The sequence below is a fragment of the Anomaloglossus baeobatrachus genome, chromosome 4, assembly GCF_048569485.1.
Source record: "Anomaloglossus baeobatrachus isolate aAnoBae1 chromosome 4, aAnoBae1.hap1, whole genome shotgun sequence".
NCBI classification, from domain to species: domain Eukaryota; kingdom Metazoa; phylum Chordata; class Amphibia; order Anura; family Aromobatidae; genus Anomaloglossus; species Anomaloglossus baeobatrachus.
In genome coordinates this window covers 101,425,943-101,452,205 of record NC_134356.1, presented here as the reverse complement: position 1 = coordinate 101,452,205, position 26,263 = coordinate 101,425,943, and positions in this window count along the sequence as shown.

The window sequence follows — 26,263 nt, the reverse complement described above, 5'->3', positions numbered from 1 at the left end:
TGCCCAGCAGATAGATGGTGAGGGGACCCATGTGCCCAGCGGACAGGTGATGGCGGGCCTGTGTGCTCAGCAGACAGGTGGTGGGGGGCCCCTGTGTCCAGCGGATAGGTGGTGGATGCCCAAGTGCCCAGCAGACAGGTGGTGGGGGCCCGTGTGGTCCGCAGACAGGTGGTGGGGGCCCGTGCACACAGCGGAAAGGTGGTGAGGGGGCCCATGTGCCCATAGGGCACATGATGGGGCCCGTGTGCCCAGTGAACTGGTGGTGGGGGCACGTGTGCCTAGTGGACAGGTGCTGGAAGCCCATGTGCCCATCAGACAGGTGGTGGGGCCCGTGTGCCAAGCAGACAGATGGTGAGGGCCTGTGTGCCCAGCGGACAGATGATGGGGGCAATGTGCCCATAGATCAGATAATTGGGGCTCGTATCCCCAGCGGACAGTTGATTTTGTCTAGCAGACAGGTGGTGAGGGAACTGTGTGCCCAGCGGACAGGTGATCTTGCCATTGCAGACAGATAGTGGGGGGCCCCTGTACCCTCAGCAGACAGATGGTGAGGGGGCCCGTGTGCCCAGCAGACAGGTGGTGAAGGGGCCCATGTGCCCAGCGGATAGGTGGTGAGGGGACCCGTGTGCCCAGCAGACAGGTGGTGGAAGGCCCGTGTGCCCAGAGAACAGGTGATGGGGGCCCGTGTGCCCAGCGAACATTTGCATGTGGCCCATGTGCCCAGCGGACAGGTGGTAAGGGGGCCCATGTGCCCAGCAGACAGATGATGGTGGGGTGACCCATGTTCCCAGCGGACAGGTGATGGCGGGCCCATGTGCCCAGCAGACAGGTGGTGGGGGGCTCCTGTGTTCAGCGGACAGGTGGTGGATGCCCAAGTGCCCAGGAGACAGGTGGTGGGGGCCCATGTGCCCAGTGGACAGGGAGTCTTCCTAGTGGACAGATGGTGGGGGCCCATGTGCCCAGCAGACAGGTGTTGGGGGCCCATGTGCCCAGTGGACAGGTGATCTTGCTTAGCGGACAGGTGGTGGGGGCATGTGTGCACAGTGGACAGGTGGTGGGGGCCTGTGTGCCAAGCTGACAGGTGGTGGGGGCCCGTGTGCCCATTGTACAGGTGGTGGGGGCCGGTGTGCCCAGTGGACAGATGATGGGGCCCATGTGCCCAGTGGACAGATAGTGGGGGCCCATTTGCCCAGCGGACAGTTGATTTTGCCTAGCAGACAGGTGGTGGGGGGCCCGTGTGCCCAGCGAACAGGTGGTGAGAGGGCCAGTGTGCCCAGCAGAAAGGTGGTGGGGGGCCCATGTGCCTACCGAACACGTGATGGGGCCTGTGTTGCCCAGCAAACTGGTGGTGGGGGCACGTGTGCCCAGTGGACAGGTGCTGGAGGCATATGTACCCATCGGCCAGGTGGTAAGGGGGCCCATGTGCCCAGCAGACAGATGGTGAGGGGACCCATGTGCCCAGCATACAGATGGTGGGGGGACCCATGTGCCCAGCGGACAGGTGATGGCGGGCCCGTGTGCTCAGCAGACAGGTGGTGGGGGGCCCCTGTGTCCAGCGGACAGGTGGTGGATGCCCAAGTGTCCAGCAGACAGGTGGTGGGGGCCCGTGTGCTCAGCGGACAGGTGGTGGGGGCCTGTGTGCCCAGCGGACAGGGATTCTTCCTAGTGAACAGATGGTGGGGGCCCATGTGCCCAGCAGACGTGGTGGGGGCCCATGTGCCCAGCGGACAGGTGATCTTGCCTAGCGGACAGGTGGTGGGGGGCATGTGTGCACAGTGGACAGGTGGTGGGGGCCCGTGTGCCAAGCTGACAGGTGGTGGGGTACTGTGTGATGATTGTACAGCTGGTGGGAGCCCATGTGCCCAGCAGACAGATGGTGGGGGCCCATGTGCCCAGTGGACAGATAGTGGGGGCTCGTTTACCCAGCGGACAGTTGATTTTGCCTAGCAGACAGGTGGTGGGGGGACTGTGTGCCCAGCAGACAGGTTATCTTGCCTAGCGTGGTGGGGGGCCCCTGTGCCTCAGCAGACAGATGGTGAGGGGGCCCATGTGTCCAGCGGACAGGTGGTGAGAGGGCCAGTGTGCCCAGTGGAAAGGTGGTGGGGGGGCCCATGTGCCTATCGGACACGTGAAGGTGCCTGTGTGCCCAGCGAACTGGTGGTGGGGGCATGTGTGCCCAGTGGACAGGTGCTGGAGGCATATGTGCCCATCGGACAGGTGGTAAGGGGGCCCATGTGCCCAGCAGACAGATGGTGGGGGCCCTTTTGTCCAGTGGACAGGTGTTGGGGGGCCTATGTTACCAGCAGGGATGTGGGGGGTCCCGTGTACCTAGTGGACATTTGGAGGTGGCCCGTGTGCCCAGCAGACAGGTTGGGGGAACCCATGTGCCTAGCCTGCAGGTGGTGAGGGCCTGTTATGCTCAGATGACAGGTGATATTGCCAAGTAGACAGGTGATGAGGACCCGTGTGTGTCAAGCGGACACGTGATTGGTCCTGTGTTCCCAGTGAACAGGTGGTGGGGGCCCATAAACTCCCAGCGCACAAGTCATGTTGGCCCGAGAGCCCAGCAGACAGGTCGTGGGGGCCCAAGTGTCCCCCGTTCACACGTGGTGGAGGCCTGAGTGCCCCCAGCAGAAAGGTTATCTTGCCTGACGGACAGGTGGTGGGAGGCCTGTGTGCCCAGTGGACAGGTGATCAAATCTAGCAGACAGGTGGTGGGGGGGTCCATGTGCCCAGCGGACAGGTGGTGGGGGTCCGTGTGCCCATAGAACACGTGACCTCTCCTATTGGATAGGTGATAGGAACCCATGTAAACAGCAGATAGGTCGGGGCATCTGTCCCCAGCGAACAGGTGATATTGTCTAGCGGACAGGTGATTTGGGCGTGTTTGCTCATCGCATAGGTGGTGGGGGTTTGTATGCCCAGTGGACCAGTGGTGGGGGACCGTGTGCCCAGCGGACAGGTGGTGGGGGCCTTTATGCCCAGTGGATAGTTGATCTTACCTAGCGGACTGCTGGTGGGGCAAGTGTACCCAGCGGACAGGTGGTGGGGCCCATTTGCCAAGCAAACATATAGTGGGGGCCCGTTTGCACAGCAGACAGATGATCTGGGTCCTTGTGCCCAGCGGACAGGTGATATTGTCTAGCAGACAGGTGATGGGGTCTCGTGTGCCCAGAGGACAGGTGTTGGGGGGCCCGTGTGCCCTGCGGAAAGGTGATCCTTGGGGCCTATCTGTGCTCCAAGCAGACAGGTGATCCCTGGGATCTGTTTGTGCGCCCTGCAGACAGGTGATCCCTGGGGCCGGTGTGCAACCAGCAGACAGGTGATCATCTTTGCTCCAGTGAGCACCAAGCAGACAAGAAGATGATCTTTGGGGCCTGGCTGTGGGCCCAACACCCTTTGTCAACAGTAAGGACTTATTCAGTTAAGCCTAATTTCTTCATTAGTCTTTGATGTCTTTTAGCATTTAATGCCTTTCTGAAAATATCTGCTGTCATATCTTCAGTTGGACAATATTCTAATTTGAGGATTCTTTGTTCCTGGCGATCCCTCAAGAAATTATACTTCGCATGAATGTGCTTGGTTCTTGGGTTAACTCTTTCCATCTGAGCAAGAACAAGACATTCTTGATTGTCCTCATTTATTTTTGTTGGTTCCAACTGTGGTTGTCCTAGGTCTGTTAGAAATTGTCTTAACTCGCATGTGCTGCTTCAACATATTCAGTTTCTGCTGACGAAAGAGTTACTATAGATTGCTTTTTACTAGTCCAACTAATTGGTCCGCCTGAGAGAAAGAAAAGATGGCCATTGGTAGATTTCCTGCCAGTTGGATCTCCAGCCCAATCTGCATCAACGTATCCAGTTAAAGTGCATTTATCACTTTTAGGTAGTTTCAGTTTAACGTTGCTAGTTCCTTTCAAATATCATATTACTCTCTTCACGGCATTCCAATCCCTTTTATTAGGTTTTGACACTTTTCTGCTCAGAATTCCTACTGCTGCTTCGATGTCTGGCCTTGTAACAGTTGCTAGATACAGTAATTTTTCTCCTTTGCCGTTCTGTACTCTTCATCATTTGGTAACATATTTTGCTCACTATTCTTCTCTCTAAGATAATTGGTTTCTATTGGAGACTTTACTGTTTTTGCATCCTTCAATCCAAATATTTCAATTCTGTCATGAATCATGTGATTTTGATTAAGTAGGAAACTTCCATCTTGTTCTCTTTCTATCTGCATTCCTAGGTACTGTTTCACATTTCTCAAGTCTTTGATTTTGAAATGTTGATTCAGAATTTTTAGTATGTCCTCTTTATCCCTTTCTTTTTCAAAACAAACTAAAATATCATCAACATATATGAGTACATAGATCCATCTGTCCATCAGCCTGTGTGAAGGCAAGGATCAGCTTTGCTTCTTTTCATTTGTGGGCATTTCTGTGATTTTATCATTCCACGCATTAGCAGTATGTTTTAAACCGTATATACTTTTCTGTAGTTTACAAACCATGTTAGGGTTACTTTCATCTTTGAATCCTGGAGGTTGTTCCATGTAAATATCTTCTGTTAAATTTCCATTCAAAAATGTTATCTTTACATCCAGATGCTTCAACTCCATTTGTTTCATTGCTGCAACTGCAAACAAAGTTCTTATTGTAGTATGCTTGACAACTGGTGCAAATGTTTCATCATAGCCTTCTCCATATTTTTGACAATAACCTTTAGCTACGAGTCTTGCTCGGTATCGATCAGCTGTGCCATCTGTTTGGTATTTTACTTTAAAAACCCATTTACATCATATAGATTTACTTCCTTCTGGTAATTCTGTCAGTGTCCATGTCTTTGAGTCATGCATGGATTTTATTTCTGTTTCTGTTGCCTTTCTCCATTTATTAGCTTCTTCTTCAGGAGGTCGAGCTATGTCTTCCCAAGAGGTAGGCTCATAAATTTTGCTTGTACTTGTCTTGTATGAAAGACTTATTGGTTGTTTTCCTTTGTTTTCTCTTATTGCAAGTCTTGATTCTTTGTCTGTTTGTAATTGTATCTCTTCACTTTCAGTATTCTGTTTTGTTTTTTGTTTTTTATCAATTTCAACTTCCTTTTCATCAGATGTTCTTTCAGCTATATCACTGCTGTTTCCCTTATTTTTTGTTTCCAGTAATATCATTTTGTCTTCATTTAGATCCTCAATGAATGTCACACTGTTACTCACCATAAGTCTGTCTATTTTGGGATCTAGGATTCTTTATCCCTTGCAATTTTCACTATAGCCAACAAATATTCCTTCTATGGATCTGTTTTGAAGTTTGGAACATTTTTATGGTAGTTTGGAATCTGTTAGCATACATCTTATCATTTCAGTCAGAGTTCTGTTTTTCCTTTCTGCTACCTCATTTTGTTCAAGTGTGTATGGAACAGTCTTTTGATGCTCTATACCATTTTGTCTTAAGTAGTTTTCTATTTCGTGTCCTGTGAATTCACCTCCATTATCACTTCTAATGACAATTGGCTTCCTCTGAAACCTGTTATTCGACTTTGTCACATAATCTACTATTTTATTGAAAACTTCACTTTTGTTCTTGATGTGACTGTGTATTTTGAGTAGTCACTATAAAAGTCATTATATATCTATTGCCTCCTGATGTAGTCACTTTCATGGCTCCACATACGTCAGTATGCACCAAATCAAGTGGTGTTGTGCTTTTCGTCTCACTTTCTTTAGGTATAGATATTCTTGTAGCTTTAGATTTTATATAACATTCACATCTTACGATAATTGAGCAATCAGATATCAATAGATCCTTTGTCAATTCTTTCTTTTGTAGCTCCATTATACTTTCAGGATGTCTGTGTCCTAGATGTCAATGCCACATGTGAATACAATTCTTGTGATCGTGTGTACACAACTTCATCTGTTCCTTTATTGTGTCTAGATGATATAATTGTTCATCTGCCTTGACATTGGTTATTATATTTTTTCCCGCTAGGATTGTACATTCATCATCTTTGAATTTTACAGTAAGTCCTTTAGCTGTTAGGATTAGAAGGTGGATTGTTATCTGTAAAACGTCTAAAGCTGGTGTCACACATAACGACGACGACAACGACGTCGCTGCAACGTCACCATATTCTGTGACGTTGCAGCGACCATAGATGATCGTTAGTAAGCTGTCAAACATGCTAAATAAAGCAGCGACGGAGCAGAGATCATAGCGACGTCGACGGTCGTTGTGTGGTTTCAGACATGTCATTGCACGACGAGTCAGAGGTGTGGTTTTAACCCCTAGATACGGTTTGCGTTATCTCTTTTCACGCCCCTCTGTTCCTATTGGTGATCGCTACAGCACTTTGCGTTGTCTTTCTTCACGCCCCTCTGTTCCGATTGGTCATCACTACAGCGTCGCCTGATTGGGTGACCGTATCAAACAAAAGACGACGCAGTAGCGCTTCCATTCACTCTACCTGAGCTTTTTCAGAACGCAGTTTGTTGCAGTGATTCTTTCAATTTGTTGATTTCGTCTTGGATTTTTAATATTCTCCTGACTTAAAGGTAAGTAATTTTTTGGGGCAGTATTATACCAATATTCTAGTACATCGTGACATTAATATAGCAACTGTATTCTTGTATATTGTGGCAGTATTATAGTTATATTTATCTATGTACATAGGGGGAAGTATTATAGCTTTTCTATTCCTGACGTTATATATTCTATACCGCTGTACATATAGTTATGTTCTTGTACATAGGGGCAGTATTATAGTAGTTATATTCTTGTGCATAGGGGCAGTATTATAGTAGTTATATTCTTGTATATAGGGGGCAGTATTATAGCAGTTATATTCTTGTACATAGGGGGCCGTATTATAGTAGTTATATTCTTGTATATAGGAGCAGTATTATAGTAGTTATATTCTTGTATATAGGGGCAGTATTATAGTAGATATATTCTTGTATATAGGGGCAGTATTATAGTAGATATATTCTTGTATATAGGGGCAGTATTATAGTAGTTATATTCTTGTAGATAGGGGCAGTATTATAGTAGTTATATTCTTGTATATAGGGGGCAGTATTATAGTAGTTATATTCTTGTGCATAGGGGCAATATTATAGTACTTATATTCTTGTACATAGGGGGCAGTATTAAAGTATTTATATTCTTGTGCATAGGGGCAGTATTATAGTAGTTATATTCTTGTACATAGGGGCAGTATTATAGTAGTTATATTCTTGTGCATAGGGGCAATATTATAGTACTTATATTCTTGTACATAGGGGGCAGTATTAAAGTATTTATATTCTTGTGCATATGGGCAGTATTATAGTAGTTATATTCTTGTACATAGGGGCAGTATTATAGTAGTTATATTCTTGTACATAGGAGCAGTATTATAGTAGTTATATTCTTGTGCATAGGGGGCAGTATTATAGTAGTTATATTCTTGTACATAGAAGCAGTATTATAGTAGTTATAATCTTGTACATCGGGGCAGGTGGGACACCACCGCTGTTGTTGTTGGGCACCCAGGGGAGAGGTAGTGGCAGCTGGATGTTAACCCCTCCGCGGGTAGGGAGGGTTGTCCCGGGGCCCAATGACTTTTTGCTGGGTATAGCAATGGCATAAAGTGTTAGTGGTATCATTTTGATTTACAAATCTATTATGGGAAGGAGAATAGAGCGGACATGCAATTATACTCGATGGGGTATCGGTACAGAGGACCTAAATGGTTGTTGGTCCAAATGGCAGTCAATGTAATAAAAGTCATCAACCATAATAGTATATATAACATTTTATTGAACAAATGCAAACATTATAAAATTCAGAAAGATTAAAATAAAACGGACAACAAAAATATATTATTAAAAAAACAGTATAGACAGCAAAATGCTCAGTAGGCCACTATAACATCTGTTGCTGCCAACTTACAGCACCAGGACCGTTAAAATATTGGCAGTAGTTTTCTCGGCAGGCCTTCGCATCATCCTTGTTTCTGCCATGTATGACCGGTTGAAGGCCTGCGATTGCGGGAGCGTTAGCACGCCACTCACCAAGAACCACTTCCCCATTTGTTGGTTCCACAGAGTCCACGAAACCAGGCGGACTGTACGCATTTACATCTTGACGACGAAGGAAGTTGTGCAGCGTGCAACAGGCCAAAACAACAGAGTCTATTGATTGTAGCTTTAGGTTAATCGGAGTGTGGAAAAGTCTGAAGCGGTTGGCCATGATCCCGAAGGCATTTTCTACTACCCGACGTGCCCTTGACAAGCGGTAATTGAAAATGCGTCTTTCCTGCGTAAGAGCGTTTTGTGGAAACGGTTTTAGAAGATTGGCATGAAGTGGGAAGGCTTCATCGCCGACAAAAACAAAATTAAGGTTTCCTGTGGTCTCAGAGTTGGGTGGCAAGTGCAGGGCACCGTTCTGCAAATGCTCACCAAATGCTGTGTGCTCCAAAACACCACCATCAGAAACCCTGCCGTTCATGCCAACATCGACATTTATGAATTCATAGTTTGCATTAACAAGGGCCATCATTATGAGGCTGAAATAGCCCTTGTAATTGTAAAAATAGGATCCGCTGTTCCGTGGTTGCGTGATGCGCACATGTTTTCCATCCAAAGCCCCACCACAGTTTGGGAACTGCCAGAGCTGCTCAAAATCCTTGGCAATTTTATTCCATGCCTCCACTGTTTTAGGAAATTGATTATCGCTGCGTAGACTGCGAACAATTGCATTACATGTCTCAGGAATTATTACGCTAAGCAGGGACCTTGAAACAGCAGCAGAAAAATGCAAGTCTTGGAGGGAGCGTCCTGTGGCCAGGAATCGCAGTGTGACTGCCAATCTTTCATCTGGGGGGACGGCAGCACGCATCTTTGTATCCTTTCGTTGAATGAGTGGCGTAACTCTTTCCAGTAACATTTTGAAGGATTCCTCTGACATCCGCAGATAGTTGCGGAAATCATGAGGATCCTTCTCCTGCAGCTCTCTGATAAGTTGCATGTGTGAGAATTCGGACCTCCTCTGCAGCCACTCTCTGGTCCACATGCGCCGCTTTCGCTTTGAACGCCTCTCTAGCATCCGTGCCTCATCTTGTCGCCGAGCTTCCTCCACCAGCATTGCAGCAACTACAACAGCACACTGCGTATCATCCATGATGTGCAAACTGCAGAAATAAAACGAAATAAGAGAATTTTCAACAATATGTATGTATATTCCTATATACCGGAATATAAAAAATATAATACTTCCAGCTATGTAAATAAATTAATATAACAACTATAATACTGCCCCCTATATACAAGAATATAAGTACTATAATACTGCCCTCTATATACAACAATATAACAACTATAAAACTGCCCCCTATATACAAGAATATAACTACTATAATACTGCTCCTATATACAAGAATATAACTACTATAATACTGCCCCCTATATACAAGAATATAACTACTATAATACTGCTCCTATGTACAAAATTATAACTACTATAATACTGCCCCCTATATGCAACAATATAACAACTATAAAACTGCCCACTATATACAAGAATGTAAGTACTATAATACTGCCCCCTATATACAAGAATAAAAGTACTATAATACTGCCCCCTATATGCAACAATATAACAACTATAAAACTGCCCACTATATACAAGAATGTAAGTACTATAATACTGCCCCCTATATACAAGAATAAAAGTACTATAATACTGCCCCCTATATGCAACAATATAACAACTATAAAACTGCCCACTATATACAAGAATCTAAGTACTATAATACTGCCCCCTATATCCAAGAATATAACTACTATAATACTGACCCAGAATACAACTATAATATTGCCCACTATATCCAAGAATATAACTACTGCTCCCTGTGTATAAGAATATAAATATTATAATATTGGTTCCCTAAGTACAAGAATTCAAGTAGTACAATACTGTTCCCGTATACAAAAGTACTATCCTATATAAAACAATTTCAAAGCATACCTACCTTTTCAATCACAAGGTCTGATAAGAGGTCTGATGAAAGATCCAGAAAACACGACACACTAGCGACGCCAAACAGAGAATGTAGTTCGTAGAACAAAAAATAGAACTTAAAGAATGAAATCACAGTGACGCCTTCAGCAAGGTACCCAATCGGAACGCTGTTGTAACCACCAATCGGAGACGTAGGGGCGTTGCAAAATAGAGCGCAAAAACACGCCCTTATCCTGCCTTCAGCCCTACGTCACTGTTTTCAGCGTCGTAGCGATGGTCGCTGCTGTGGTGTCAAATACAAGAATGCAGCGCTTATCAGCATGCGCAGCGGGATAACAGCGATCAAAAAATGACCTGGAACATTCAGGAGCGAGCAGCGATTTCGCAGCAGGGGTCTGATCGTTGTTATGTGTCACACTTAGCGACGTCGCTGTTGAGGTCGCTGCAACGTCACAGAATATGGTGACGTTGCAGCGACGTCGTTGTCGTCGTCGTTATGTGTGACACCAGCTTAAGACCTTCTAGGACCCATTTGTGTGCCCAGCAGACAGGTGAACCTTGGAGCCCGTCTGTGCGCCCAGCAGATAAGTTGGTCCCTGAGGACCGTCTGTGCACCCAGCAAACATGTGATCCCTGGGACCCATCTGTGCGCCCAGCAGACAGGTGATCCCTTGAGCCCATCTTAGCGCCCAGGAGACAGGTAATCCCTGGGGCCCGTCTGGGCCCCCAGGAGACAGGTGTTCCCTGGGGCCCGTCTGTGCGCCCAGCAGACAGGTGATCTCTTGGGCCATCTGTGCTCCCTGCAGGCAGGTGATCCCAGCGGTCCGTCTGTGCGCCCATCAGACACAATTGATCTGTGGGGCTCTTCCGTGCGCCCAGCAGACAGGTGATGCCTCGACCTGTCTGTGCACCCAGCTCACAAGTGATCGCAGGGACCCATGTGTGTGCCCAGCATACAGATGATTCCTTGGGCCCATCTGTGCGAACAGCAGAGAGGTGATCCCTGGAGCCAGTTTGTGCGCCCAGCAGGCAGGTGATCCCTGGGGCTCATGTGCGCCCAGTAGACAGGTGGTGATCCCTGGGGCCAGTGAGCTCCCAACAAATAGGTAGGCGATCTCTGGAGCCCATCTGTTCGCTCAAAAGACAAGTGATCCTTGGAGCCAGTTTGTGCACCCAGCAGACAAGTGTTCCCTGGTACCCCTCTGTGCGCCTATCAGACAAGTGATCCCTGCGGCCCTTCTGTTCGCCCAGAGGACAAGTGATTGTGTGGCGCCCTGGGCAAGCGACGACGTCACAGGTACTGCAACAACACACCCCACACCCCGGCTAGGCACATCTAGGTCAAACAAAAATCCTTGTTGCCTCCCTCCAGGGGCTGATGTCCACACCAGGGGGTGGAGCCAGGCGGTTAGCCCCACCCACCAAGGAGTTCACAGTCCTGGAGGCGGGAAAAGGAAGTGGTTGGTTGAGTTTTGAGTTTGGAGTTGGAGGAGTGAAGTGGTAGCGGAGGAGACTGACTGTGTCCAGGTGCGTGGCCCGGGCACTTACAGCAAGGTTGGCAGACGGTGGTGACCGTCTGCAGGAGGGGCGGATTGACGTGAACCGTAAGGACCGGGGACGGGCGGTGGCCTGCCGGTACTGGATCGGGGAGCGAAGAGAAGCCAGCATCATTCGGCAGGGCCTACGGACCCCGACCAGGCTAGGAGTCGCCGTAAAACCGGTCAAATCCGTTAGCGAAGGGAACCTCCAGGGTTTCCCAGCAGTCAAGACCCGATTGAAGGCAACAGCTCAAACCGTGAAGGGAAATACAGTCACCACCAAGGCTACAGTTCCCAGGGCCAGAGCCTGCGGGCAAAAGGGGCTCCCTCAGCATCCATCCAAGCTGGGGAGCGGGTTACCGGTGGGAAGCCACCAGAACCGAGAACATAACACAGGTGCAGGGAAAGGCAGTCACCACCAACCTACCATATATAAGAATAAGGCTGCACATCAAACTTGGATAATGGTATAATGCCTCAAGCATATGGAAAAATATTGGAATATACAATGAAAAATGCTACTTGCTAATTTGAACATGTGAATAATGAATTGCATACCTGCCATGAATATTAGGAAAAAGGAGATATTTAGCAATCGCATTGATCAATGTAACTGAGCCCCAAGGCCTCGTCAAGGCATATCTCTATATTGGGGTCCCTAGCTCTATGACCCTAACTGTGTGTCATCTCATTGCAATTAAAAACTGCTATGGGTGGAGAGGGGTAACTAAGGACTTTCTTATATAGGAGATGGAAAAAACATGGCCGAAAGGGGCGGAGCTGTGTTCACATTCAGAAAAAAAAACTACATATAACTGAATAGGATAACTGAAGTGAGCACTAGAGATGAGCGAACCGGTCCCGGTTCGGCTCGAGGCGGTTCGCCGAACGGGGGGTCTGGCTCGAGTTCGGCTCGTCGAACGTTCGACGAACCGAACTCGAGCCCATAGGAAACAATGGCAGGCAATCACAAACACAGTAAAACACCTAGAAAACACCCTCAAAGGTGTCCAAAAGGTGACAAACAACTCACAACACAACACAAACACATGGGAAAGTGACAAGGACATGTACTCATGCGAAAACAAAACAGCTGGACAAGGAAAAAGAGGAGGACACACAGATATAGGCATGGCACGCCCTTCTAAAGTCATGTAAAACACCGCAAGGTGACTCCAAGCGGAGTCTCCCTTTTTTCCAAAAATTGGGCCCCACACACCCACCCCTTCAGTGGCAGCAGTTGTGCCCCAGTTGTACACTTCACAGCTAGATTTGCATCAAGCACATTCAAAAATACGCCATTCTTATCCGTCCCCAGGATGACACCGGGGTAGGTAGCAAAGTCTTTCCTGATCCCAGCTCTGTTCATCTTGGCTTCTTTTAAAAACACAGCAAGCAAGGGTTACTCCAAGCGGAGTCTCCCTTTTTTCCAAAAATTGGGCCACACAGACACCCACCCCATCAGTGGCAGCACTTGGGCCCTAGTTGCAAACAGGATGTTTTGATTTGCATCAAGCACATTCAAAAATACGCTATTCTTAGCCGTCCCCAGGATGACACTGGGGTAGGTAGCAAAGTCTTTGCTGACCCATGACTTGTTCATCTTGGCTTCTTTTAAAAACAATGTAAGCAAGGGTTACTCCAAGCGGAGTCTCCCCTTTTTTCCAAAAATTGGGCCCCACACACACCCACCCATTCAGTGGCAGCAGTTGTGCCCCAGTTGTACACTTCACAGCTAGATTTGCATCAAGCACATTCAAAAATACGCCATTCTTATCCGTCCCCAGGATGACACCGGGGTAGGTAGCAAAGTCTTTCCTGATCCCAGCTCTGTTCATCTTGGCTTCTTTTAAAAACACAGCAAGCAAGGGTTACTCCAAGCGGAGTCTCCTTTTTTCCAAAAATTGGGCCACACAGACACCCACCCCATCAGTGGCAGCACTTGGGCCCTAGTTGCAAACAGGATGTTTTGATTTGCATCAAGCACATTCAAAAATACGCTATTCTTAGCCGTCCCCAGGATGACACTGGGGTAGGTAGCAAAGTCTTTGCTGACCCATGACTTGTTCATCTTGGCTTCTTTTAAAAACAATGTAAGCAAGGGTTACTCCAAGCGGAGTCTCCCCTTTTTTCCAAAAATTGGGCCCCACACACACCCACCCATTCAGTGGCAGCAGTTGTGCCCCAGTTGTACACTTCACAGCTAGATTTGCATCAAGCACATTCAAAAATACGCCATTCTTATCCGTCCCCAGGATGACACCGGGGTAGGTAGCAAAGTCTTTCCTGATCCCAGCTCTGTTCATCTTGGCTTCTTTTAAAAACACAGCAAGCAAGGGTTACTCCAAGCGGAGTCTCCCTTTTTTCCAAAAATTGGGCCACACAGACACCCACCCCATCAGTGGCAGCACTTGGGCCCTAGTTGCAAACAGGATGTTTTGATTTGCATCAAGCACATTCAAAAATACGCTATTCTTAGCCGTCCCCAGGATGACACTGGGGTAGGTAGCAAAGTCTTTGCTGACCCATGACTTGTTCATCTTGGCTTCTTTTAAAAACAATGTAAGCAAGGGTTACTCCAAGCGGAGTCTCCCCTTTTTTCCAAAAATTGGGCCCCACACACACCCACCCATTCAGTGGCAGCAGTTGTGCCCCAGTTGTACACTTCACAGCTAGATTTGCATCAAGCACATTCAAAAATACGCCATTCTTATCCGTCCCCAGGATGACACCGGGGTAGGTAGCAAAGTCTTTCCTGATCCCAGCTCTGTTCATCTTGGCTTCTTTTAAAAACACAGCAAGCAAGGGTTACTCCAAGCGGAGTCTCCCTTTTTTCCAAAAATTGGGCCACACAGACACCCACCACATCAGTGGCAGCACTTGGGCCCTAGTTGCAAACAGGATGTTTTGATTTGCATCAAGCACATTCAAAAATACGCTATTCTTAGCCGTCCCCAGGATGACACCGGGGTAGGTAGCAAAGTCTTTCCTGATCCCAGCTCTGTTCATCTTGGCTTCTTTTAAAAACACAGCAAGCAAGGGTTACTCCAAGCGGAGTCTCCCTTTTTTCCAAAAATTGGGCCACACAGACACCCACCCCATCAGTGGCAGCACTTGGGCCCTAGTTGCAAACAGGATGTTTTGATTTGCATCAAGCACATTCAAAAATACGCTATTCTTATCCGTCCCCAGGATGACACCGGGGTAGGTAGCAAAGTCTTTCCTGATCCCAGCTCTGTTCATCTTGGCTTCTTTTAAAAACACAGCAAGCAAGGGTTACTCCAAGCGGAGTCTCCCTTTTTTCCAAAAATTGGGCCACACAGACACCCACCCCATCAGTGGCAGCACTTGGGCCCTAGTTGCAAACAGGATGTTTTGATTTGCATCAAGCACATTCAAAAATACGCTATTCTTAGCCGTCCCCAGGATGACACTGGGGTAGGTAGCAAAGTCTTTGCTGACCCATGACTTGTTCATCTTGGCTTCTTTTAAAAACAATGTAAGCAAGGGTTACTCCAAGCGGAGTCTCCCCTTTTTTCCAAAAATTGGGCCCCACACACACCCACCCATTCAGTGGCAGCAGTTGTGCCCCAGTTGTACACTTCACAGCTAGATTTGCATCAAGCACATTCAAAAATACGCCATTCTTATCCGTCCCCAGGATGACACCGGGGTAGGTAGCAAAGTCTTTCCTGATCCCAGCTCTGTTCATCTTGGCTTCTTTTAAAAACACAGCAAGCAAGGGTTACTCCAAGCGGAGTCTCCCTTTTTTCCAAAAATTGGGCCACACAGACACCCACCCCATCAGTGGCAGCACTTGGGCCCTAGTTGCAAACAGGATGTTTTGATTTGCATCAAGCACATTCAAAAATACGCTATTCTTAGCCGTCCCCAGGATGACACTGGGGTAGGTAGCAAAGTCTTTGCTGACCCATGACTTGTTCATCTTGGCTTCTTTTAAAAACAATGTAAGCAAGGGTTACTCCAAGCGGAGTCTCCCCTTTTTTCCAAAAATTGGGCCCCACACACACCCACCCATTCAGTGGCAGCAGTTGTGCCCCAGTTGTACACTTCACAGCTAGATTTGCATCAAGCACATTCAAAAATACGCCATTCTTATCCGTCCCCAGGATGACACCGGGGTAGGTAGCAAAGTCTTTCCTGATCCCAGCTCTGTTCATCTTGGCTTCTTTTAAAAACACAGCAAGCAAGGGTTACTCCAAGCGGAGTCTCCCTTTTTTCCAAAAATTGGGCCACACAGACACCCACCACATCAGTGGCAGCACTTGGGCCCTAGTTGCAAACAGGATGTTTTGATTTGCATCAAGCACATTCAAAAATACGCTATTCTTAGCCGTCCCCAGGATGACACCGGGGTAGGTAGCAAAGTCTTTCCTGATCCCAGCTCTGTTCATCTTGGCTTCTTTTAAAAACACAGCAAGCAAGGGTTACTCCAAGCGGAGTCTCCCTTTTTTCCAAAAATTGGGCCACACAGACACCCACCCCATCAGTGGCAGCACTTGGGCCCTAGTTGCAAACAGGATGTTTTGATTTGCATCAAGCACATTCAAAAATACGCTATTCTTATCCGTCCCCAGGATGACACCGGGGTAGGTAGCAAAGTCTTTCCTGATCCCAGCTCTGTTCATCTTGGCTTCTTTTAAAAACACAGCAAGCAAGGGTTACTCCAAGCGGAGTCTCCCTTTTTTCCAAAAATTGGGCCACACAGACACCCACCCCATCAGTGGCAGCACTTGGACCCTAGTTGCAAACAGGATGTTTTGATTTGCATCAAGCACATTCAAAAATACGCTATTCTTAGCCGTCCCCAGGATGACACTGGGGTAGGTAGCAAAGTCTTTGCTGACCCATGACTTGTTCATCTTGGCTTCTTTTAAAAACAATGTAAGCAAGGGTTACTCCAAGCGGAGTCTCCCCTTTTTTCCAAAAATTGGGCCCCACACACACCCACCCATTCAGTGGCAGCAGTTGTGCCCCAGTTGTACACTTCACAGCTAGATTTGCATCAAGCACATTCAAAAATACGCCATTCTTATCCGTCCCCAGGATGACACCGGGGTAGGTAGCAAAGTCTTTCCTGATCCCAGCTCTGTTCATCTTGGCTTCTTTTAAAAACACAGCAAGCAAGGGTTACTCCAAGCGGAGTCTCCCTTTTTTCCAAAAATTGGGCCACACAGACACCCACCCCATCAGTGGCAGCACTTGGGCCCTAGTTGCAAACAGGATGTTTTGATTTGCATCAAGCACATTCAAAAATACGCTATTCTTAGCCGTCCCCAGGATGACACCGGGGTAGGTAGCAAAGTCTTTCCTGACCCCAGCTCTGTTCATCTTGGCTTCTTTTAAAAACACAGCAAGCAAGGGTTACTCCAAGCGGAGTCTCCCTTTTTTCCAAAAATTGGGCCACACAGACACCCACCCCATCAGTGGCAGCACTTGGGCCCTAGTTGCAAACAGGATGTTTTGATTTGCATCAAGCACATTCAAAAATACGCTATTCTTAGCCGTCCCCAGGATGACACCGGGGTAGGTAGCAAAGTCTTTCCTGATCCCAGCTCTGTTCATCTTGGCTTCTTTTAAAAACACAGCAAGCAAGGGTTACTCCAAGCGGAGTCTCCCTTTTTTCCAAAAATTGGGCCACACAGACACCCACCACATCAGTGGCAGCACTTGGGCCCTAGTTGCAAACAGGATGTTTTGATTTGCATCAAGCACATTCCAAATCCACAAGCATTTACTCTCCCCAGGATGACACAGGGGTAGTAAATTCCTTCTGGATCCATGACTTGTTCATTTTGATGAACGTCAGTCTGTCCACATTGTCACTGGACAGACGCGTGCGCTTATCTGTCAGCACACACCCAGCAGCACTGAATACACGTTCAGAGACAACGCTGGCAGCTGGACACGACAAAATCTCCAAGGCGTAACTGGAGAGCTCTGGCCATTTTTCTATGTTTGAAGCCCAAAAGGAGCAAGGCTCCAGTTGCACAGTCATGGCATCGATGTTCATTTGGAGATACTCCTGTATCATCCTCTCCAGCCGTTGAGTATGTGTCAGACTTGTTGTCTCTGGTGGCCTTGCAAAAGAGGGTCTAAAAAAATTATGAAAAGATTCCATAAAATTGCTGTTACCGGCACCAGAAAAGGTCCTACTGGTACGGGTAGACTGTTGAAGATGACGAGACCGTCCCATGTTTGTCAAGTTACAACTGGGAGATTCACTCCCTGCACCTGCACGGTTGTTTGGTGGAAAAGCCGAGCTAAGATCTAGTAACAGCTTCTGCTGATACTCCTGCATACGTGCGTCCCTTTCTATGGCTGGAATTATGTCACAAAATTTGGACTTGTACCGGGGATCTAATAGTGTGGCAATCCAGTAGTCATCATCACTTCTAATTTTGACAATACGACTGTCATGTTGGAGGTAGTGCAACAAAAAGGCACTCATGTGTCTTGCGCAGCCATGCGGACCAAGTCCATGCTGTGTTTGTGGCATAGAGGTGCTACCCGTTCTTTCTTCCTCTGACATCTGACCCCAACCTCTTTCAACTGAAATTTGACCAAGGTCTCCCTCATCCGCTGAGTCTTCCATGTCCATGGACAGTTCGTCCTCCATTTCTTCATGTTCTCCTGCACCTTGCTCAACATTTCGCCTGCTACTATGCGCCCTTGTCGATCCCTGTCCCCCATGGTCCCATGCCTGCTGCGTTGGTGATGATGAACGTCTGGACCTTCGTGATGTTGTTGTCCCTTGCGCATATGAATCCTCCTGTAGTTCCTCCCCTTCATGTTGTCCCACCCCCTGACTCCGAATAGTGTTTAGCGTGTGCTCCAGCATGTAAATGACTGGAATCGTCATGCTGATAATGGCATTGTCAGAGCTAAACATATTCGTCGCCATGTCGAAACTGTGCAGAAGGGTGCATAGGTCCTTGATCTGAGACCACTCCATCAGGGTGATCTGCCCCACCTCTGCATCTCGTTGGCCCAGGCTATACGTCATGACGTATTGCACCAGGGCTCTGCGGTGCTGCCACAGTCGCTGTAACATGTGGAGAGTTGAATTCCAGCGTGTCGCCACATCGCATTTCAGGCGATGAACCGGCAGGCCGAAAGACTTCTGGAGCGATGCAAGTCGCTCTGCTGCGGCGCTTGAACGGCGGAAGTGAGCTGACAGTTTTCGTGCCCTGTTCAGAAGGCCATCTAGGCCGGGATAGTGTGTTAAAAATTGCTGCACGACAAGGTTCAACACGTGAGCCATACAAGGTACGTGTGTCACCTTGCCCAGGCGAAGTGCCGCACCCAGGTTTGCAGCATTGTCGCACACGGCCTTACCAGGCTGCAGTTTGAGTGGAGACAACCATTTATTAAACTCGGACCGCAAAGCTGACCACAACTCCTCAGCTGTGTGACTCTTATTACCAAGACATGTCAAGCTAAAGACCGCCTGATGCCGTTGCGCTCTGCTGCCAGCATAGTAATGAGGGGTGCGTGATTCCTTCTGCGCAGTGAGAACGCTGGTGGCCTGACCAGGCAGGCTTGGGGCGGAGGTGGAGGACCCAGATGAGGTGGAGGATGCAGAAGCAGTGGCGGAACTTGGACAGACAGAGGATTGACACACAAGTCGTGGGGACGGCAAGACTTGTGCAGCAGACCCTTCACCATCTATCACCATAGTTACCCAGTGCCCAGTCAGCGACATGTAACGTCCCTGTCCATGCTTACTGGTCCAAGTATCGGTGGTGAAATGCACCCGTTCACACACAGAGTTTCTCAAGGAAGCGGTGATGTTGTGTGCGACATGCTGGTGTAGCGCGGGCACACCTTTCTTAGAGAAGTAGTGGCGACTAGGCATCTGGTACTGGGGCACAGCGACAGACATAAGGTCTCTAAAATCCTGTGTGTCCACTAGGCGGAAAGGCAGCATTTCGGTAGCCAACAGCTTACAGAGGGATAGAGTCAACCTCTTAGCTTTGTCATGGGTCGGAGGAAGTGGCCTTTTATTTGACCACATCTGAGGGACAGAGATCTGGCTGCTGTGTGTAGACGGTGTTGAGTAGGGTGTCCCTTGAAAAATGCAGGTTTGTGAGGAAAGTGCAGGCGGAGACATGATGTTGCCTTCATCCAACGTTGGTGCTATCGATGTCTGAGAGAGCTGTACACACTCACTTGTTTCCCCTTCCAAACCAACTGACGACCTTACAAGCAAACTGCCTGTTGCGGTTACAGTGGTGGAAGTTTTGCGTGGAAAAACAGGTGTGGCAGCTGTCCCCACAGTCCTAGAAGATGAAGAGCGCGCGGATGCAGTGGAAGGGGCGGGCGGTGGATGGTTCGCTCCACTAGGCCGCATTGCAGCACGGTGAGCTTCCCACCGGGACTTATGATATTTAGTCATGTGACGATTCATGGAAGAAGTTGTCAAACTGCTGAGGTTTTGACCTCTACTAACAGAATCATGACAAATGTTACATATCACATGAGTTGGGCGATCTTTTTCGATGTGAAAAAAGGACCAGGCTAGGCAAGGCTTAGAGGCCATGCGACCTGTTGATCCACCCCGAATAATGCTCATAGGCAGAGTGGTGGCTGAGGATGCAGTTGTAGACGTGCTACCAGTGCTCCGACTCTGTCCAGGAAGGCGCAAGGTAACTTCGTCGTCGGTTGCATCCTCCTCCACCGCCTCTGTTGACCTCCTCGAGTGCCTGACTGGGGGTTGACAGTAGGTGGGATCTAGAACGTCATCATCAATTGTTGTGTTTGCACTCCCCTCCCCCTCAGACCGAGCCTCTTCTTGCCCTGAACGAATATTTAAGTTGTCATCCCAATCGGGTATCTGCGTCTCATCTTCATCAGTATGTTCCTCATTGTCTATAACCACAGGTGTTACAGTTTGTGACAAAGGGTCAACATTATGCTCAGAAACTTGGTCCTCACGGCCTGAATCTGAGTCACAAAGGTTCTGGGCATCACTGCAGACCATTTCCTGTTCTGTACTCACTGTAGCTTGGGAGCAGACCTCTGATTCCCAGGCTATAGTGTGACTGAACAGCTCTGCAGACTCAGCCATCTCAGTTCCACCATACTGTGCAGGGCTGATGGAGACTTCAGAGCTGGGAGAAAGCAAGTTTGATTGGGATGACAACTCAGAGGACTGGTGTTTTTTGGATGCGGTACTTGAAGTGGCAGAGAGGGCACTTGTTGGACCACTTGAGATCCATTCAAGCATTTTCCTTTTTTGCCCATCATCTACCTTTGTTCCTGTTGTTCGTGTCCGTAACAAAGGGAGCACATCGGATTGTCCACGGTAAGTAGTAGACATCTTACTTTTGCTGGTAGATGGTCTATCTTCAGCAGATGATAATGGAGCTTTGCCACCTTCCCCACGGACAAAACCTTTTTTGCCTTTTACACCACGCCTCTTCCCCTTTCCACCAGCATCTGTCATTTTGCCACTCATGTTGATTGCGACAAGATTGTGGACTGAAAATGTGGTAGTAAAAATTGAGAGGTGGTGAAGATTGCAGTGGTGGTCTAGCTTTATTAACAGCAGAATAATAAAGAATAAATATCCCTGACAATGCAACTTAGTTATAATTAGTTGGAGTGTGCAACGCAGGCAGACGCGCTCTGCAAATGTCTTTGCACTAGTGGGACTATAGCAAAGTCCAATAGCCACGTATAGGATGCCACTAGGTACACTGAGTGTTTGCTAGTATAATGGCTTGGTTAGAATGAGTTGTAGTGTGCAACGCAGGCAGACGCGCTCTGCAAATGTCTTTGCACTAGTGGGACTATAGCAAAGTCCAATAGCCACGTATAGGATGCCACTAGGTACACTGAGTGTTTGCTAGTATAATGGCTTGGTTAGAATGAGTTGTAGTGTGCAACGCAGGCAGACGCGCTCTGCAAATGTCTTTGCACTAGTGGGACTATAGCAAAGTCCAATAGCCACGTATAGGATGCCACTAGGTACACTGAGTGTTTGCTAGTATAATGGCTTGGTTAGAATGAGTTGTAGTGTGCAACGCAGGCAGACGCGCTCTGCAAATGTCTTTGCACTAGTGGGACTATAGCAAAGTCCAATAGCCACGTATAGGATGCCACTAGGTACACTGAGTGTTTGCTAGTATAATGGCTTGGTTAGAATGAGTTGTAGTGTGCAACGCAGGCAGACGCGCTCTGCAAATGTCTTTGCACTAGTGGGACTATAGCAAAGTCCAATAGCCACGTATAGGATGCCACTAGGTACACTGAGTGTTTGCTAGTATAATGGCTTGGTTAGAATGAGTTGTAGTGTGCAACGCAGGCAGACGCGCTCTGCAAATGTCTTTGCACTAGTGGGACTATAGCAAAGTCCAATAGCCACGTATAGGATGCCACTAGGTACACTGAGTGTTTGCTAGTATAATGGCTTGGTTAGAATGAGTTGTAGTGTGCAACGCAGGCAGACGCGCTCTGCAAATGTCTTTGCACTAGTGGGACTATAGCAAAGTCCAATAGCCACGTATAGGATGCCACTAGGTACACTGAGTGTTTGCTAGTATAATGGCTTGGTTAGAATGAGTTGTAGTGTGCAACGCAGGCAGACGCGCTCTGCAAATGTCTTTGCACTAGTGGGACTATAGCAAAGTCCAATAGCCACGTATAGGATGCCACTAGGTACACTGAGTGTTTGCTAGTATAATGGCTTGGTTAGAATGAGTTGTAGTGTGCAACGCAGGCAGACGCGCTCTGCAAATGTCTTTGCACTAGTGGGACTATAGCAAAGTCCAATAGCCACGTATAGGATGCCACTAGGTACACTGAGTGTTTGCTAGTATAATGGCTTGGTTAGAATGAGTTGTAGTGTGCAACGCAGGCAGACGCGCTCTGCAAATGTCTTTGCACTAGTGGGACTATAGCAAAGTCCAATAGCCACGTATAGGATGCCACTAGGTACACTGAGTGTTTGCTAGTATAATGGCTTGGTTAGAATGAGTTGTAGTGTGCAACGCAGGCAGACGCGCTCTGCAAATGTCTTTGCACTAGTGGGACTATAGCAAAGTCCAATAGCCACGTATAGGATGCCACTAGGTACACTGAGTGTTTGCTAGTATAATGGCTTGGTTAGAATGAGTTGTAGTGTGCAACGCAGGCAGACGCGCTCTGCAAATGTCTTTGCACTAGTGGGACTATAGCAAAGTCCAATAGCCACGTATAGGATGCCACTAGGTACACTGAGTGTTTGCTAGTATAATGGCTTGGTTAGAATGAGTTGTAGTGTGCAACGCAGGCAGACGCGCTCTGCAAATGTCTTTGCACTAGTGGGACTATAGCAAAGTCCAATAGCCACGTATAGGATGCCACTAGGTACACTGAGTGTTTGCTAGTATAATGGCTTGGTTAGAATGAGTTGTAGTGTGCAACGCAGGCAGACGCGCTCTGCAAATGTCTTTGCACTAGTGGGACTATAGCAAAGTCCAATAGCCACGTATAGGATGCCACTAGGTACACTGAGTGTTTGCTAGTATAATGGCTTGGTTAGAATGAGTTGTAGTGTGCAACGCAGGCAGACGCGCTCTGCAAATGTCTTTGCACTAGTGGGACTATAGCAAAGTCCAATAGCCACGTATAGGATGCCACTAGGTACACTGAGTGTTTGCTAGTATAATGGCTTGGTTAGAATGAGTTGTAGTGTGCAACGCAGGCAGACGCGCTCTGCAAATGTCTTTGCACTAGTGGGACTATAGCAAAGTCCAATAGCCACGTATAGGATGCCACTAGGTACACTGAGTGTTTGCTAGTATAATGGCTTGGTTAGAATGAGTTGTAGTGTGCAACGCAGGCAGACGCGCTCTGCAAATGTCTTTGCACTAGTGGGACTATAGCAAAGTCCAATAGCCACGTATAGGATGCCACTAGGTACACTGAGTGTTTGCTAGTATAATGGCTTGGTTAGAATGAGTTGTAGTGTGCAACGCAGGCAGACGCGCTCTGCAAATGTCTTTGCACTAGTGGGACTATAGCAAAGTCCAATAGCCACGTATAGGATGCCACTAGGTACACTGAGTGTTTGCTAGTATAATGGCTTGGTTAGAATGAGTTGTAGTGTGCAACGCAGGCAGACGCGCTCTGCAAATGTCTTTGCACTAGTGGGACTATAGCAAAGTCCAATAGCCACGTATAGGATGCCACTAGGTACACTGAGTGTTTGCTAGTATAATGGCTTGGTTAGAATGAGTTGTAGTGTGCAACGCAGGCAGATGCGCTCTGCAAATGTCTTTGCACTAGTGGGACTATAGCAAAGTCCAATAGCCACGTATAGGATGCCACTAGGTACACTGAGTGTTTGCTAGTATAATGGCTTGGTTAGAATGAGTTGTAGTGTGCAACGCAGGCAGACGCGCTCTGCAAATGTCTTTGCACTAGTGGGACTATAGCAAAGTCCAATAGCCACGTATAGGATGCCACTAGGTACACTGAGTGTTTGCTAGTATAATGGCTTGGTTAGAATGAGTTGTAGTGTGCAACGCAGGCAGACGCGCTCTGCAAATGTCTTTGCACTAGTGGGACTATAGCAAAGTCCAATAGCCACGTATAGGATGCCACTAGGTACACTGAGTGTTTGCTAGTATAATGGCTTGGTTAGAATGAGTTGTAGTGTGCAACGCAGGCAGACGCGCTCTGCAAATGTCTTTGCACTAGTGGGACTATAGCAAAGTCCAATAGCCACGTATAGGATGCCACTAGGTACACTGAGTGTTTGCTAGTATAATGGCTTGGTTAGAATGAGTTGTAGTGTGCAACGCAGGCAGACGCGCTCTGCAAATGTCTTTGCACTAGTGGGACTATAGCAAAGTCCAATAGCCACGTATAGGATGCCACTAGGTACACTGAGTGTTTGCTAGTATAATGGCTTGGTTAGAATGAGTTGTAGTGTGCAACGCAGGCAGACGCGCTCTGCAAATGTCTTTGCACTAGTGGGACTATAGCAAAGTCCAATAGCCACGTATAGGATGCCACTAGGTACACTGAGTGTTTGCTAGTATAATGGCTTGGTTAGAATGAGTTGTAGTGTGCAACGCAGGCAGACGCGCTCTGCAAATGTCTTTGCACTAGTGGGACTATAGCAAAGTCCAATAGCCACGTATAGGATGCCACTAGGTACACTGAGTGTTTGCTAGTATAATGGCTTAGTTATCAGTTGGAGTGTGCAGAGGACAAGAGGGTACAGTGGCAGGATTGTGGTGCTCTGGGTAGAGGAATGGAAGACTGCCTTTCTATTCCCTCCTAATGGTGAAATGCAGGTAGGAAATCCCTGACCTGGGCTACACAGACGCTGTTGCTGTTTGCAGGACCTGTCACCTATGGCTCTCTGACCCTGCCGGTTGGAGCCCTTAAAAGGACTGCTAGAATGTGCTCTCCCTAAGCTGTCTAACGCTGTGTATGCAGCGCATACAGCTGTATCGGCTATAGGACTCAGGAAGACGGAGCTGCGACAGTGATGTCTGACACCAAAGACGCAGAAGGCAGATAATGGCGTCCGTGAAGAAAATGTCCGGTTTTATAATGCAGGGACATGTGACATGCAGATCCTATCACACATGCCGTTGCTTCTCTGGCTCAAAGTCCACTTAGCTGTGTGTGTGTCTGGGATTGGCTGACATGCTGGCCCGCCCCACAAGACGCGCGCACTTAGGGAAGGAAGACAAGAAAAAAAAAAAAAAAAAATGGCGATCGCCATTATAGAAACAGCAGTGATCTGAAGGCGCTGTTCACGCACACTATACACTGAAATGTGATAATAGTTTGATTCACAGAGTGACTTACACTATTACAGCAGAAACCAAGCTATGATTTAGCTGTTTTTTGGCTGCTAGAACCGTTCTCGAACGTTTCTAGAACTACCGAGCTTTTGCAAAAAGCTCGAGTTCTAGTTCGATCTAGAACATGCCCCAAAATCACTCGAGCCGCGAACTGGAGAACCACGAACCACGAACCGCGCTCAACTCTAGTGAGCACTAATATATATATATATGAGTGCAAGCCAAAAATACATACTATATATAAGAATAAGGCTGCACATCAAACTTGGATAATGGTATAATGCCTCAAGCATATGGAAAAATATTGGAATATACAATGAAAAATGCTACTTGCTAATTTGAACATGTGAATAATGAATTGCATACCTGCCATGAATATTAGGAAAAAGGAGATATTTAGCAATCGCATTGATCAATGTAACTGAGCCCCAAGGCCTCGTCAAGGCATATCTCTATATTGGGGTCCCTAGCTCTATGACCCTAACTGTGTGTCATCTCATTGCAATTAAAAACTGCTATGGGTGGAGAGGGGTAACTAAGGACTTTCTTATATAGGAGATGGAAAAAACATGGCCGAAAGGGGCGGAGCTGTGTTCACATTCAGAAAAAAAAAAACTACATATAACTGAATAGGATAACTGAAGTGAGCACTAATATATATATATGAGTGCAAGCCAAAAATACATACTATATATAAGAATAAGGCTGCACATCAAACTTGGATAATGGTATAATGCCTCAAGTATATGGAAAAATATTGGAATATACAATGACAAATGCTACTTGCTAATTTGAACATGTGAATAATGAATTGCATACCTGCCATGAATATTAGGAAAAAGGAGATATTTAGCAATCGCATTGATCAATGTAACTGAGCCCCAAGGCCTCGTCAAGGCATA